Raw genomic sequence first — 6,000 nt, 5'->3', positions numbered from 1 at the left:
CCAGCCCAGCCCGGCTCTGTCGCTGTGGGGAACATGGGCTGCCGGGGGCTGCTCTGAGGTACGATGGTCACCGTGGGGTGTCAGCGCAGCACGGCCAGGGCTTGGCACGTGTGAGAAACAGATTGTGAACTTCCTTTCCCTTGCCGAGATGGCTCTTTGTGGTGTCCCTGTACCCACAGGACGGTCACTTGTTTCCTTTCACCTCCCCCTCTTTCCTCTATTTTTTAATTAATTGCTGTTTAATAAATTGTGTTTGCCCTGAGCTCTATGTAACGAGCTGTGGTCGGGAAGCATCCGGAGCACAGAGACCACCCCAAGCTGGGGACTCCCTGCCCCTGTGCTAAGTGCCCAGGACAAGACTGGGGGGTCGCGCCTCCAGGGATCCTGGCCCAGCCTTGCTGGGGTTACGAGGGACTTTCCCCCGCTTACACTGGGAGCAGGGTCAGCCACAGCCCTTGCTGTCCACACAGAGAGTGAAAAGCACCGGAGCCACCTCCCCGGAGCCCGGCTCCTGTGGAAACAAACAAGCGTCTCTGCTCGGGCGACTCCAGCAGGACGGGGAGCCGGGCTGACTCCGCTCACCCCCATCCAGGGACAGGCGGGTTTGAGTCCTTGTGTGGGGGTCGTACCCGCAAAGTTTGCCTTCCAATTGCTGCCCAGGAAAACCAGGGCCTCCCAGCCACCACTGGCCATCCTCCCCCGTGTCCTTTCAATGCCAATCCCCCGCCCTCAGCTACGATGGCTGCCACCATTGTCCCCCTCCCCTCAGGGAAATGGTGCCCACTGGGGGGAGGGGAATATGGGGGGAGAGCGGGGATAAAGGGAGCAGGTGCTGAGGGGGGAAGGGATGAGGGGACAATGGAAACTCCCCCACCTGGCTGGGGGGCACCAGCGTTCCCCGTTCATGAGTGTGTCAGTGTGTATCTGCCCCATGCCCATGGGGGGTGTCGCCTGCCCCTTATTCCCTCCCTCCCCACCGGACAGAGTTGCCCCAGCTCAGCCGGAGTTTTGGAGGGAAAACAAATCCCCACACCCCATCCGGTGACCCTGACTCGGTGAGGGGGGAACCGTTCCCATCCCCCCTCTCGCCACCCCCCTTCCAACAATGTCTGTGGCCCCCGCTGGACCTTCCTCCATCTCCCCCCAAACCTCCGCCCTGCTGCCCCTTCCCATGTCCCCTCAAATCTCCGTCCTTTCTGCCCCATCCTGTCTGCTCTCAAACCCCTTCCCCCATCTCTCAGCACTGTCCTCGGCTCATCTCCCTCCCAACCCTTATTGCCCTGCAGCTCCCGTCCCATTTCTCTCAACCCCCTCTTCTGCCCTACGGCGACCTCTGCTGGCAACACTCAGGAGTCCTGCCTGCCAGGCCCTCGACTCTAACCACTAGTCCCCACTCGCCTCCCAGAGCCAGGATCAGAATCAAACCTTCCTGGCCCCCAGCTTTCTCCTGCTCTCTAGCCAGCGGCAGCACAAACACAGCCCGTGTCCCATCCCTTGCTAGGGACCTGGCCACTCACCCACTGGCCACTTGGGGGCAGGGTATCTGTGGGGCATGAGTAAGTCCCTGGGTCTCTCCTCATTGGTAACCTACTGGGGGCACAGGATTGAATTTATCTTGTTTCCGTTTCCTTTTGAACTTGGTTGATTTAATTCACACACAGAGAAAACACGCTTAGCTCCAGGCATTAAGCCAGCATCACCGCTGAACTATGGCATAAGAGGCAGCAAACCCAGGTGCCCCCCATTGCGTCCTCTCCATGCATGGCACCAGGGCCCATGTCACATGGCGGCAGGTTTGCAGGCTAGGAGGGGAGGCTGCAGAATCAAACTTTCCAGCAACTGGAAATGACACAGTGACTGTCCCCCAAATGCCCTTAACTCTGCCCCCTCAGTCACGTGGCTTGTGATGCCATCCTTTGGATCATTTGTAAAAAAAGGGGTGTGTGTAATCTGCAGGAAATAGTCATCGATTAAAGATGGAAGATGAGACTGCGGCTTCCTAGATCTCGCTCAGATGCACATTAGCCCAGGACACAGAGTACTTTGATGGTGACCAGTTTCCCCCTCCCCAAAACAAACAGGCCAGCTGCGAGCTACGTGACACTTGGCTGCAGGGTTTCCTGATTTGTGCAGGGACCTTTGCTGCTAACTGTGACCGCACTAGATTTCACCTGAAGATCAGAGACAAGGTGTGACGGACGCAGGAAGTGACAAGACATCGACATCTTCCTGTAGCTGCAGCTAGCATCTGAGCTCCTTATATGGGACTGGGTAGAACTGGGCACCGGGGCGTTGGTGGTGGTGCTAAGGGGCCCCTCACAGCCCCATCATGGCATCTGCTATCACCGTCCTCTTCCTCGGTGAGTATCAGAGACAGCTGGTGCACGTGCCTATGGCAGGTGTGTGTGTGGGAGATCCGAGACCAGGGTGTGGGATCCAATCGCTCTGAGTTCTGGTCCCTAATGAGCTGTCTCCTCTCCAGGATGCTGGCTGGCGGAGCAATTCAGGGTGTTGGGACATGAGTATCTCTGTTTGGGACAGGTGGGGACAGAGAAGAGCTGTTGATACCTGAATGTTCACCCCAAAGCTGAGTTCCACCTCCTTGTTTTGACACTGGAGGGCTTAGATCAGAATCCGGACGGGTCCTCAGGGCAGTTGGGGGGTGACTGCGGATCGACACTGGGGGCCTTAGATCCGAACCAGGCCCTACTCCCAGGGCAGTCGGGGGTGACTCCAGATTGTTCTAAGGGGGACAGAGATCAGTCCCCAGCCCGCAGGGCCCCTGTGGGTGCAGAGAGGTGTCTGTGAGCCCCGGCGCTGTCCCTGGGGGTGGGTGCTAACACGGGGAGGAGTTTGTGCCTCCCCAGCTCACTCCTGTCTGTGTGTAAATGCAGAGCTCCCTGCGCCCGGACCCTCCATCTCCATCAGCCCCGGCGGGGTGGTTGCCATGGGGGAAGCCATCACCATCCGCTGTCAATGTTGGTGCCGGGGCAGGAGGCTGTGGCTGTATAAAGGTGCAGTCAGAATCCGGGATACCAGCCCGATTCCCCAGTTTCTCAAGATCTGTTTGAATTGTAATCCCATTCTACAATGTGTTTGCAACCCATCCCAGTTTGGAGTAATCTACAAAATGTAGAAGCCGTTGTTCACTCACTTTATACTAATTTCATCTAGACCACATTTCCCCAGTCTTCCGGTGTGAATGCCATGAGGGACAATGCCAAAAATCAACATATATCAGATCATGGTGCTATGTGAAGTGACAGGAAAGGTTGCAACTCAAGTGCTGTGTAGCTCTTCAGAGAGGGATGTCTGTGCAGGGGAACCAGTGAGGAGCTGCGACCAGAGGACCAAACAACCACAGAGCAACCTTCTCACCTTTCCCAGAGGGGGCATCATGTGGACGATAAACTTGGGCAGCCAGCGTGCTGTGTGTTCTCCAGCAGAGTCCTGCACGGATGGAAGCTGCAACTGTCTGGGGTGAAGGGCTTTTAAAAAAAGGAAATAACTGAACACAAAAAGCCTCTTGCAGTGCATGACAAGGCCGTTTTATTCGTTCTAGTACACTCTTGAGCTATGCTACATATTCCTGAGAGCCATTGGTTGGTGTATTACCTATTTCCTAGATCTGGCTGGAATTTTTCCAGCGCAATGCTTTTCCACTGGAAAATGCAGTTTCATCAAAATTGAAACACCTCAAAGAAACTTGTCAATTTTCACAAAAATCTGGGTAATGAAAAAAAAAAGGTAAATGAGTTGTTGCCATCAGATTGAAAGGGAACCTCTCGATTTTCCTTTTTAAAGTGACTTTCCGTCTAATGTTTTAATGTTGCATTCCAGAATATAAAACTGCTGTCCACTGTTGGCTGCGTATGGAGAGACTGAAGGATTAACAATGATTGACCAAGCCTGCTCCAAAAGTTCTTTCAAATGTTGTTTAATCATAATTAAAATACAATTATATACAATTTGCAGGGTTGGAAGTGGGGACGCAGCTGCTGCCTCCTCAGCTCCTGGTGCTCTCACTGAAACGAGGTGTACCGGTAGTTCGGAATAGGCACCCTAGTCCGAACTACCTAGTTCGAGCCCCGTGTAGCCGCGCTGCACGGGGTTCGAAGCAGCGGGGATTTAAAAATGGCGGCTCCCCGCTTATGCTAATGAAGCCCGGGAAATTCAAATCCCGGGCTTCATTAGCAAGTGCGGTATGCATACATTACCCTCCTAGTTCGAACTAGGAGGGTAGTGTAGACATACCCTCCGCTCCTTGAGTATTCTAGGATGCATTTCATCAGGCCCTGGTGACTTGCAGTCAACTAACTTTTCTAGGTGATTTTTAACTTGTTCTTTTTTTATTTTATCTTCTAAATACCTTCCCACTAGCATTCACTATGTTAGGCATTCCTTCAGACTTCTCAGTGAAGACCGAAACAAAGCAGTCATTAAGCATCTCTGCCATTCCTGTTATGTTTCTCCTCACTGACCAGTGGGCCTACCCTGTCCTTAGGCTTCCTCTTCATCCTAATGTATTCATAAAAAGTCATCTTGTTTCCCTTTATTCCCGTAGCTAGTTTGAGCTCATTTTGTGCCTTTGCCTTTCTAATCTTGCCCTTGCATTCCTGTGGTGTTTGCCTATATTCATCGTTTGTAATTTGTCCTACTTTCCATTTTTATATGACTCCTTTTTTATTTTTAGATCATGCAAGATCTCGTGGTTAAGCCAAGGTGGTCTCATTCTACAGGGAATAACACCTTTTGTCAACAGAGTTCTGTCAATAGAAGGCGTTATTGTAGCCTGCTTTGTCAACAGAACTGTAAGTAGTCTGGACGCTCTTTGTTGACAGAAGCTTTGTCCACAGTATCTGTTGGCAAAACTTCTGTCGACAGAAGCCTGTAGTCTAGACATACCCCCAGTTTCCTGTAGTTACTCTTGATCCGCTCAGTGTCACACCTCTCAGTATCATTTGTGCCCACATGGATGAGTAGCATGGGGTAGTAGTCAGAGGGCCGGATAATCCTCGACAATGCCTCCGTAACATCTTGGATACGGCCCCCGGCAGACAGCATACCTCCTGGGATGAAATGTCAGGGCGACAGATGGGCACCTCCGTCCCCCTTAGAAGAGAGTCTCCGACCACCGCTACCCTTCATTTACATGCAGCCCAGCTGAGGAGCACAGTGCCCATAGCCGGGAATAGGTGTTGCCACTAGTAATGCATATCCACACACACCTCAGTGCACATAACAATATTTATGGCGCACACAAATGAAAATAATTAGAGGAACATTGCTTAGAGGTGTAAAAAATCACCCCGTGCGCTCAGTGTTTTAATGTTGAATGTATAGACAAAGACTTGACTTCTATTCTTGGCTCTGTCCTGCTGGGTGACTTCAGGACACTCCCATTCCCACCTTCCCGTGCCTCAGTTTCCCCACCTGTTTCCCTGATACAGCACTTTGAGCTCTATGTATGAGTTCAGTGTAGTTCATGTTAAACCTTCCAGCGAGGCCAGGACTACATCTAACATGGTAGCTTTCGCTGAGTCCTGTAACTACACGTGTTTGATTCTCAGGCTTCCGGCGCTAAATAAAGATGTGGGTGGTGGTGGGGTATGTAGAGGACAGGAAATGAAGAACAGTGACGATCAGACACGAGGAGAGGATGGGGCAGAGCAGAAGGGCCGCGGCATCTCTGCTCCCTCACCGTACGCCCTGACGAGGATCAGAGCAGCGACAGCATCTGGGTTCCCAGCCCAGCCCTGAGGGGCTGGCAGAGACTCTGCACGGGGAGGGGGGCTTTCTGCTGTGAGCCCAGAGGAGCAGCGGGGGGCAGGTCGGAGCAGACAGCGACTGCAGATTGTCCCTTCCTGGTCTCGTCAGAAGCCGACGTCGTTTGGCCATTTCCACCCTCTCGGTTCCTGCCGCAGCCCCGATGCTCCTGTCTCTGTTCCTCTTGCTGCTCGGTGAGTGTGTGAGAGCCTGGGCTACCTCGCAGGGGGTGGG

The sequence above is a fragment of the Pelodiscus sinensis genome, chromosome 33 (assembly GCF_049634645.1).
Source record: "Pelodiscus sinensis isolate JC-2024 chromosome 33, ASM4963464v1, whole genome shotgun sequence".
NCBI classification, from domain to species: Eukaryota; Metazoa; Chordata; order Testudines; family Trionychidae; genus Pelodiscus; species Pelodiscus sinensis.
The sequence above is the reverse complement of the archived record's forward strand: the minus strand, read 5'-3'. Positions refer to the sequence as shown.